The sequence below is a fragment of the Taudactylus pleione genome, unplaced genomic scaffold, assembly GCF_031769625.1.
Source record: "Taudactylus pleione unplaced genomic scaffold, aTauple2 ptg000446l, whole genome shotgun sequence".
Lineage (NCBI taxonomy): Eukaryota > Metazoa > Chordata > Amphibia > Anura > Myobatrachidae > Taudactylus > Taudactylus pleione.
Window position 1 is genome coordinate 836771 of NW_028284848.1, and position 10592 is coordinate 847362.

Genomic DNA, 10592 nt, shown 5'->3' on the forward strand with positions numbered 1-10592 from the left:
ATTAACACATTCCCCTCTCTCACCTCTGGAGTAACACATTACCCCCGCTCATCCCTGTAGTAACACATTCCCCTCCCTCATCCATGTTGTAACACATTCCCTTCACGCCGTAGTAACACATTTGACATTCCCCTCCCTCATCTGTGTAGTAACACATTTTCCTCTCTCACCTCTGTAGTAACACATTCCCTTCCCTCACTATTCAAATAGAGGAGCCACACCAATTGCTAGTGATGTTTGGCAGCACTTGGGATGGCAGTTGGTGTTTGAATATGACCTGTGCTGCAGCCACGATGAGACAGTCAGGCAGGACATTGCATAGGGGGAGGAATCATTTTATACCTTTTCACCCGAAGGAATACACTCCCCGATTTTCATGTTTCTAGGTCCAGGGGTTTGGGCTGGGCTTGATGAGTCAGTCAGTAAGTTAGTCAGGACATTTAATTTGATTTTAAGGGCGCAGTTGTGCCCTTATATTACGGCTGAATCAAATAAACTGTATTTTTCCATAGAAAATTCATGATAGGGGGCATGGTGTTTAAGGGGCTACACCTCAAAAGCTATTGAATATACTGAGCTAAAATTTGGCATGGATGGGTAAAAATGTCGCTCGGTGCTGCATGCCAGATTTCAGGGCAAAAACATAAAATAATAGTATTTGGGAACAATCTAAAGTTTAAAATGTCAGTTTTTTCTGCCATTTTCAGTTAGGACCACTTTTCTGCTTTAGTCTATGGGGGATTTTTGGGAAGGCATAACTCAGGGCAGAGGACGAATTAGGACTTGGGGGTATGTTTTATTAGGTAGCTCTTGTTCCAGTGTAGGTGCTTTTGGGGTTCAGGTAATTGAGAAAGTTACAGTTTTTAAACCATTAGCCCACAAATGTCCCATTATATAGATAGGGAATGTCAACTTGTTGCGCATGCTCAGTATGTGCCTCCTGCAGGGGGTGTACAGTGGCTTCACCTGGGTGGACAAACATGGATGGCGTGAGCGGTGTTAGTGGTGGCGGGACCCGGTGGAGGTAGTGGGCTTTAGTGGTGGTGGGACCCAGTGGAGGTAGCAGGCATTAGGGGCGGCGAGTGCTTCTGGTGGCAGGGACCCATCGGCGGTGTGGGCGTTAGCAGTGTCGGGACCCAGCAGCATTGCGGGTGCTAGCAGTGGTGGAACCCGGCGGTGGCAGCTGTCATGGTGGCAGGCCTGGATCCGAGAGGATCTAGTCCCTGCTAGCCATTCTGCAGAGTTTCGCAGCGGTGCCAATTTAAATTATGGTGCCTCAGCTGCATTTTTGAAATTCAAGATGGCCGCCCCCTCAACTGGCTTATATAAGCTTATATAAGCCAGAGCGAGGCAGCAGCATGGCAGTCTGATGGAGGGTAGAGAGCGTGGAAAAGCTCCTGAAGACAGAAGATGGCTGAAGTCCTAGTGGGCAGTGGCCATGCAAAAGAGCTCAAATGCTGCCGCCCACTAGGTAAAGTGGACACCAGAAGCCCTGTGGAGGTGACAGCTACGAAAAAGAGCTAATTGTCTGCCACCCCCCAGGTGAAGACACCGGAAGCCCTGGTGGGTCGGCGCCCACCAGATGAAGACATCGGAAGCCCTGGTGGGTTGGCGGCTGCGTAAAAGAGCTAATTGGCCACCGCCCACCAGATGAAGATTCCGGAAGCCCTGGTGGTTTGACGCCCGCCAGGTGAAGATGTCGGAAGCCCTAGTGTGTTGGCGCCCACCAGGCAAAGACGCTGGAAGCCCTGGGTTGGCAACAGCCATGAAAAAGAGCTTAAAGGCCGCCTTTGGGGGGCCAAGCAAAGATACTGGAAGCTCCTGGTGGGTTGGCGCCTGCCAGGTGAAGATGCCATGGAAGTCCTCGGGAAGGCGGCAGCCATGTAAAAGAGCTAAAGGTGCCAGCGGGCCCTTAATGCCCCGCTTGCTGGTACTTGTGGTTCTCCAAGTACCGGCATGTGGGGGAAGCTGGGACCTGTAGTTTACCTACAAAAGACAATATTTTTACTTCTTTCTTTGCACTACGCAATCAACTCAGCAGCCACCACCCAGGAGTGCCAGGGATAGCCCTGGGCTATCAGCCCTGGCCAGTGGTGCCCTGGAGAGGGGGATCCCTTTATTGGAAGGGTCCCCACCTCCCCAGGGAACCCCAGCCTGGGCTATCTAGTGGGATGTGTTAATGCTTTGGCCAGGGGACCCAGTGAAAGGGTTCCCCTGGTTGTGGCTCTGTCTCTTACCTCATCCACCCCACTCTTATCCAATCTGCGCAGCTCTATCTTCTGCTCAGACCTCAGTTGTATAGACTGCATGCGTCTATTCCAATGAGCACACAATTCTGTGAATTAGCAGCTCCACCATTTGGTGAGTGATATCAGTCTCACTCTGTGAGAGTGCTGAATCTGCAGTTAACCACAGGGTGTGATGGCATACCATATCTGTATTGCGCAAGGAACAAGTCCATTAAGGCGTTAGCCTTAATGATCTAAATTTCATTTCTTTTTTTAGTTTGAGTGGTGGAAATTCAGTAGGTTTTGTGAAATTTCAGATCATGTCTAAGAAGCCTTAAAGTGTCATGTTTTTTGTCTATGGAAAATATATATAGATTTCTACAATATCAAGTACAAGTGCATGGCCTCATTCAGTAATTCATGGTCCATATGTACAGACATTATTGTATTCTGTACTGAGCTTTTAAATGTTTGGTATAATAGTGTAAAAAGCATTCACAGACTTATCTGGAACTTATTCTTGGAAACAAGTTCTAGGTAATGTCATGTGAGGGAGAAATCAGAGGTTTGTGTTCCTTTTATAGTTTTTTTTAGTGTACATAAAAAAAGTGTTGTGCCATGCAGAAGTTTTCTGCTGCCAGCATATAGCTAGCTGTCCCAGGAATCCAAATGTATCCCCTATTTATACACCTGCACATTGCAGTTAGTATAAAGTCTGGATTTCTGGTGCAGTTATACGATGGGAGCACAAACATCCGAATGACACCCCTGTAATATGCCTCATATCTACAGACTTTGCAGTGTTTTGCATCTTCGGGTGAAGCCATCATTCCTGGACCAAGACCAGGCCCATTCTTAGCCAGCTGGACTCATTGTAAGTAGCACATGGTCCAACTAGGAATTATACACGGTTGTAGGACTTTATTAATTCACCAGAAAATTATGTATGTTACTGTTATACTCAATATGAAGCTATGGAGGGTTTCTCAGGAGCAGAGGCTCTAAGCTTTATTATTATTATTAGTATTATTATTATAAAACCTGCTTATAAAGTACTAGATGTGTTCTATGGGTTCCAGTCAACACATTGACATTCAGAATGTCGGCAATCAAAATGTTGACTCCAGAATGTCGACATGTTCTGAATGTGGACATTCCACATGTCGACATGTTTATGATGTCAATAGATAACACGACGTCATCCACAATAGGGTTAGGCTGCAATTAGGGGTTAGTGCTAGTTTTAAGCTAAAATAATACTGTTGACATTCTGAAAATATTGACATGTCAGTCTCGACATTGTGAATGTCGATATATCATCTGTCGACATACTGAATATTTGGGCATGCTGAATGCCGACATTCTAAACATGTCGACATTATTATGAAACATCATACCCAACCCAAATTCTACAGCTGTATATAATTTTTTTCTTCTACGTATTAACCACTTTGGTACATGAACAAAATATAAGAGTATGATTACAATCCTGGAAAAGACTTCTTGTGTTGGTGTTCCTATCTACCAGAGGAGAGCCACTGATCTTTGTGAGCAAAATATACTTTAAGACTTTGTATATCTCAGGTATATACATAAAAATCTCTATGGAATCCGGCAACATCTAGAATCACCACCCTTTCCAGCTAATTTTAATATTCATGAAATCATGTTGGATGTCAAATTGTGCTGAGTCTCTATTTCCTGTCTAATGATTATGACCATACTATGCTTGCATCTATGGCCCAAGGTCACCTAAGTGTCATCCTCAGTGTGCCATGATTAGAGACTAAGGGGTCAATCCAATTAGGTGCGAATTGTGAGGTGTGAGTTGCTATTTTCTCTTCGAATTCTCATAGTGGATTCATCTTGCAATGAATCAGTAAGACTGAATTCGCATCTTTCCATTCGCACTTCCATGAGGGTGAGAGATGGGAAGGAAAATCTTTATTTTAAGGTTAAAATGTCGGGAAGTTTCCCATTAGCTTAATTAGTCCAATAATTACATTTAATTACAATATTTTTTTAATTGAAAAATAATTGTTTTTCTTAATATTTTTTTAAAATTTTTCAAGATGCCCTCAAAGTACCCCAAATTTACCCTTTTTACTACTTTTTGTTTGCATTTTTCGTTTAATTCATACGCGATTAAACGAAAAAAGTTTGTTTTTATCATTTTCTTGCACTTAAAAAAAAACACAAATCAGCCATTTGACACCATTTCAAAACCTACAGTACCTTCCTAATGCCCACAAACAGCCGTCTATACAGTCCAACTAACGAAATGATCCATTTTGGGGGGTCCCGGATAGTCTCCCCACTTTTCAATCTCATTTGGCAGTCAATTCGCACCCCTCCGTTGCGAGTAGTGTGAATAGGCATTTTTAATTGGATTGTAGAATTATCAGGAGCACGCTTCGATGCGAAGTCTGCGAGTTTCAGGAAACAAACTGGCTACTCGCAATTCGCACCTAATTGGATTGACCCCCCAAGTAATAATTTTGCTGCCAAGTAGTGGAGTTCTCTATTATCCTTGTTTATAAATAATTTTGACATGTGCAAACCAAGTATCGTAAAGTAAATTTGGCTTTAAGGGAAATTGGAGTGGCTAAAGGTGTAGCTCTTCAGCCAGATCATTTGTATTTATCACAGAATATTTGGCTACCAATGAGACAATTACATTCATCTTTTCTTTAGTAACTCTTTGGTTTACGGGGATGTAGGGCCCGATTCAGAGGCGCTCGCAAAAAGCTTTTTTCTGAGCCGGCCTCCTGGCCGCTCGCTAAGCTGTGGGTGACTACCCACAGCTTTAGTGGGTGGCCAGGTGATGGTCGCGATAGTCAAGACCATCACCACCATCGGGCTTGCGACGAGACCCTTGCAGTAGGGTCTCGTTGCTGCAAGCCCCAGTGGACTTCCTGCTCTAATAGAGCAGGAAGTCCACCTACTGACATCAGGAGTGATGTCAGTAGGGCCGCCCACAAACGGAAGCGTTCCTGCAGGAACGCCTCCATTTGCCCAGCCACTCCCCCTCCCTGCCTTCCAAATGGGGTGAGCTGTCGATCAACATCGACAGCCGCCCCTTTTGGATGCGAGCGCTGGAGTGGGTGCTTTTTGCGCTCGCTCCTGGGCTCGGGCTTGCGCACTGCCTAACAATCGACCCGCTTATGAGCACATAGCGCTTGCGAGCGGGTCTGAATCAGGCCCGTAGTCCGGAAGCCGACGGTCTAAATCCCGGCTTCCAGACACTGTAATGCCGGCGTGGTACTAATGACAGACATCGAAAACTCGACGCCTGTCATTAACCAGACACCGGAAGACCGACGCCCGACATATCGAACGAAGGTAAGCCTGGCGCCGGGCAGCTACGGGGGGGAGGGTTAGGTTTAGGGCTCCCGGGGGGACTTAGGGTTAGGCACCCCACCCGGGAGACTTTGGTTTAGGCAGCAGGGAAGGGGGGTTAGGTACCTGGGAGTGTAGACCATACTGTACCTCCGGTGCACTTGACTAGTTATGGTTGCAATTAGGGGTGAGCGGGTTCGGATTTCTGAAATCCGAACCCCCCCGAGCCCCCCCGATCCGAGTCCGATCCGAGTCAGGCTCGACTTTTCCCGCCTGACTCTGATCTGAAATCGAGGCAAAACGTCATCATCCCGCCTTCCGAGTCTCGCGGGTTTTGGATCCTATATAAGGTACCCGCGTCGGCGCCATTTTCTCACTCGGCTGTGGACAGTGAAGAGGGAGGGTGGGAGTTAGGGCTGGCTGGGCTGTGTAGTGTAGTGTAGTGCTGCTGTTGTCCACTACTTCAAAGTCCATAGGGGCTGGCTGTGTTGTGCTGTGCTGCTGTTGTTAATAGGGGCTGTGTCCACTACTTCAAAGTCCATAGGGGCTGGCTGGACTGTGTTGTGCAGTCAGTTCTCCATAGGGGCTGTGTCCACTCCAAAGTCCTGTGCAGTGTCCCAGTCCTAAAGGGGTGCTGTAGTGTTGTCCAGGGGGTTCTCTGTCCATCAGGGGTGCTCCCCCCAAGTGCTAAAAAAATAATATATTTTCTGTGTTTGTGAATTGTGTGCGCAGTAGCCACACGTGCATCAACAAAGTAGTGCCAAGCGTGCGCCTGTGTCATAAGTAAAGGGCCGGCTGGCTTGACCGTTAAAGGGTGCTGTAACCCCCAAAGTACACTCCAGTCCAAACCAAAAAAAAAATTATTTTCTGTGTTTGTGAATTGTGTGCGCAGTAGCTGCACGTGCATCAACAAAGTAGTGCCAAGCGTGCGCCTGTGTCATAAGTAAAGGGCCGGCTGGCTTGACCGTTAAAGGGTGCTGTAACCCCCAAAGTACACTCCAGTCCAAACCAAAAAAAAAATTATTTTCTGTGTTTGTGAATTGTGTGCGCAGTAGCCGCACGTGCATCAACAAAGTAGTGCCAAGCGTGCGCCTGTGTCATAAGTAAAGGGCCGGCTGGCTTGACCGTTAAAGGGTGCTGTAACCCCCAAAGTACACTCCAGTCCAAACCAAAAAAAAAATTATTGTCTGTGTTTGTGAATTGTGTGCACAGTAGCCGCACGTGCATCAACAAAGTAGTGCCAAGCGTGCGCCTGTGTCATAAGTAAAGGGCCGGCTGGCTTGACCGTTAAAAGGTGCTGTAACCCCCAAAGTACACTCCAGTCCAAACCAAAAAAATATATATTTTCTGTGTTTGTGAATTGTGTGCGCAGTAGCCGCACGTGCATCAACAAAGTAGTGCCAAGCGTGCGCCTGTGTCATAAGTAAAGGGCCGGCTGGCTTGACCGTTAAAAGGTGCTGTAACCCCCAAAGTACACTCCAGTCCAAACCAAAAAAAAAATTATTTTCTGTGTTTGTGAATTGTGTGCGCAGTAGCCGCACGTGCATCAACAAAGTAGTGCCAAGCGTGCGCCTGTGTCATAAGTAAAGGGCCGGCTGGCTTGACCGTTAAAGGGTGCTGTAACCCCCAAAGTACACTCCAGTCCAAACCAAAAAAAAATTATTTTCTGTGTTTGTGAATTGTGTGCGCAGTAGCCGCACGTGCATCAACAAAGTAGTGCCAAGCGTGCGCCTGTGTCATAAGTAAAGGGCCGGCTGGCTTGACCGTTAAAGGGTGCTGTAACCCCCAAAGTACACTCCAGTCCAAACCAAAAAAAAAATTATTTTCTGTGTTTGTGAATTGTGTGCGCAGTAGCCGCACGTGCATCAACAAAGTAGTGCCAAGCGTGCGCCTGTGTCATAAGTAAAGGGCCGGCTGGCTTGACCGTTAAAGGGTGCTGTAATCCCCAAAGTACACTGCTGTCCAAACCAATAAAAAAATTATTTTCTGTGTTTGTGAATTGTGTACGCAGTAGCCGCACGTGCATCAACAAAGTAGTGCCAAGCGTGCGCCTGTGTCATAAGTAAAGGGCCGGCTGGCTTGACCGTTAAAGGGTGCTGTAACCCCCAAAGTACACTCCAGTCCAAACCAAAAAAAAAAATATTTTCTGTGTTTGTGAATTGTGTGCGCAGTAGCCGCACGTGCATCAACAAAGTAGTGCCAAGCGTGCGCCTGTGTCATAAGTAAAGGGCCGGCTGGCTTGACCGTTAAAGGGTGCTGTAACCCCCAAAGTACACTCCAGTCCAAACCAAAAAAAAAATTATTTTCTGTGTTTGTAAATTGTGTGCGCAGTAGCCGCACGTGCATCAACAAAGTAGTGCCAAGCGTGCGCCTGTGTCATAAGTAAAGGGCCGGCTGGCTTGACCGTTAAAGGGTGCTGTAACCCCCAAAGTACACTCCAGTCCAAACCAAAAAAAAAATTATTTTCTGTGTTTGTGAATTGTGTGCGCAGTAGCCGCACGTGCATCAACAAAGTAGTGCCAAGCGTGCGCCTGTGTCATAAGTAAAGGGCCGGCTGGCTTGACCGTTAAAGGGTGCTGTAGCCCCCAAAGTACACTCCAGTCCAAACCAAAAAAAAATTATTGTCTGTGTTTGTGAATTGTGTGCACAGTAGCCGCACGTGCATCAACAAAGTAGTGCCAAGCATGCGCCTGTGTCATAAGTAAAGGGCCGGCTGGCTTGACCGTTAAAAGGTGCTGTAACCCCCAAAGTACACTCCAGTCCAAACCAAAAAAAAAAATATTTTCTGTGTTTGTGAATTGTGTGCGCAGTAGCCGCACGTGCATCAACAAAGTAGTGCCAAGCGTGCGCCTGTGTCATAAGTAAAGGGCCGGCTGGCTTGACCGTTAAAAGGTGCTGTAACCCCCAAAGTACACTCCAGTCCAAACCAAAAAAAAAATTATTTTCTGTGTTTGTGAATTGTGTGCGCAGTAGCCGCACGTGCATCAACAAAGTAGTGCCAAGCGTGCGCCTGTGTCATAAGTAAAGGGCCGGCTGGCTTGACCGTTAAAGGGTGCTGTAAACCCCAAACTACACTCCAGTCCAAACCAAAAAAAAAATTATTTTCTGTGTTTGTGAATTGTGTGCGCAGTAGCCGCACGTGCATCAACAAAGTAGTGCCAAGCGTGCGCCTGTGTCATAAGTAAAGGGCCGGCTGGCTTGACCGTTAAAGGGTGCTGTAACCCCCAAAGTACACTCCAGTCCAAACCAAAAAAAAAATTATTTTCTGTGTTTGTGAATTGTGTGCGCAGTAGCCGCACGTGCATCAACAAAGTAGTGCCAAGCATGCGCCTGTGTCATAAGTAAAGGGCCGGCTGGCTTGACCGTTAAAGGGTGCTGTAACCCCCAAAGTACACTCCAGTCCAAACCAATAAAAAAATTATTTTCTGTGTTTGTGAATTGTGTACGCAGTAGCCGCACGTGCATCAACAAAGTAGTGCCAAGCGTGCGCCTGTGTCATAAGTAAAGGGCCGGCTGGCTTGACCATTAAAGGGTGCTGTAACCCCCAAAGTACACTCCAGTCCAAACCAAAAAAAAAAATATTTTCTGTGTTTGTGAATTGTGTGCGCAGTAGCCGCACGTGCATCAACAAAGTAGTGCCAAGCGTGCACCTGTGTCATAAGTAAAGGGCCGGCTGGCTTGACCGTTAAAGGGTGCTGTAACCCCCAAAGTACACTCCAGTCCAAACCAAAAAAAAAATTATTTTCTGTGTTTGTGAATTGTGTGCGCAGTAGCCGCACGTGCATCAACAAAGTAGTGCCAAGCGTGCGCCTGTGTCATAAGTAAAGGGCCGGCTGGCTTGACCGTTAAAGGGTGCTGTAAACCCCAAACTACACTCCAGTCCAAACCAAAAAAAAAATTATTTTCTGTGTTTGTGAATTGTGTGCGCAGTAGCCGCACGTGCATCAACAAAGTAGTGCCAAGCGTGCGCCTGTGTCATAAGTAAAGGGCCGGCTGGCTTGACCGTTAAAGGGTGCTGTAACCCCCAAAGTACACTCCAGTCCAAACCAAAAAAAAAATTATTTTCTGTGTTTGTGAATTGTGTGCGCAGTAGCCGCACGTGCATCAACAAAGTAGTGCCAAGCATGCGCCTGTGTCATAAGTAAAGGGCCGGCTGGCTTGACCGTTAAAGGGTGCTGTAACCCCCAAAGTACACTCCAGTCCAAACCAATAAAAAAATTATTTTCTGTGTTTGTGAATTGTGTACGCAGTAGCCGCACGTGCATCAACAAAGTAGTGCCAAGCGTGCGCCTGTGTCATAAGTAAAGGGCCGGCTGGCTTGACCATTAAAGGGTGCTGTAACCCCCAAAGTACACTCCAGTCCAAACCAAAAAAAAAAATATTTTCTGTGTTTGTGAATTGTGTGCGCAGTAGCCGCACGTGCATCAACAAAGTAGTGCCAAGCGTGCACCTGTGTCATAAGTAAAGGGCCGGCTGGCTTGACCGTTAAAGGGTGCTGTAACCCCCAAAGTACACTCCAGTCCAAACCAAAAAAAAAATTATTTTCTGTGTTTGTGAATTGTGTGCGCAGTAGCCGCACGTGCATCAACAAAGTAGTGCCAAGCGTACGCCTGTGTCATAAGTAAAGGGCCGGCTGGCTTGACCGTTAAAGGGTGCTGTAACCCCCAAAGTACACTCCAGTCCAAACCAAAAAAAAAATTATTTTCTGTGTTTGTGAATTGTGTGCGCAGTAGCTGCACGTGCATCAACAAAGTAGTGCCAAGCGTGCGCCTGTGTCATAAGTAAAGGGCCGGCTGGCTTGACCGTTAAAGTGTGCCGTAACCCCCAAAGTACACTCCAGTCCAAACCAAAAAAAAAATTATTTTCTGTATTTGTGAATTGTGTGCGCAGTAGCCGCACGTGCATCAACAAAGTAGTGCCAAGCGTGCGCCTGTGTCATAAGTAAAGGGCCGGCTGGCTTGACCGTTAAAGGGTGCTGTAACCCCCAAAGTACACTCCAGTCCAAACCAAAAAAAAAATTATTTT